Source organism: Orycteropus afer, unplaced genomic scaffold, assembly GCF_000298275.1.
Source record: "Orycteropus afer afer isolate SDZICR_OR568_19922 unplaced genomic scaffold, OryAfe1.0 scaffold00075, whole genome shotgun sequence".
Taxonomy (NCBI): domain Eukaryota; kingdom Metazoa; phylum Chordata; class Mammalia; order Tubulidentata; family Orycteropodidae; genus Orycteropus; species Orycteropus afer.
Genome location: NW_006921662.1, coordinates 10,674,643 through 10,675,134, shown reverse-complemented (window position 1 = coordinate 10,675,134; position 492 = coordinate 10,674,643).

The following is a 492-nucleotide window of genomic DNA, read 5'->3' as shown; positions in this document are numbered from 1 at the left end:
TTCAGTTGTAATTTTTGTCTAACTGAGTGGGAGACAGGAACAGTCCTCATCAGATACAACTACACCCACACCTCCTGCAATGTGACTTACTGAGTGAGAGCCACCACCTCCTTCTCCATCAACAGGCCAATGATAAAAAACCACCAAGAAGAGCCTGAATCACCCTTGGCTACTCTTCACAAACAGTTAACAGGGATCTAAATACAACACCACGATGTCTCAGAGACAACAGACAATCACAGTCCACACAAAGAAGCAGAATAAAGTGGTAGAAACAAGGGCGCAAGATACAGATCCAGAATACATCCCTGAGGAAGAAGCAGCCTTGGAACTCTCTGATAAGGAATTCAAAAGAATTATATTTAGGTATCTTCAAAGGATTGAGAGAAGACCAAGGAAAACACAGAAAAAACCCTAGAAGAATTTTGGAAGAAAACAGAAGAACAAAATGACAAAATAAATGAAAAATTAGAAATGATTCTAAATTTACAG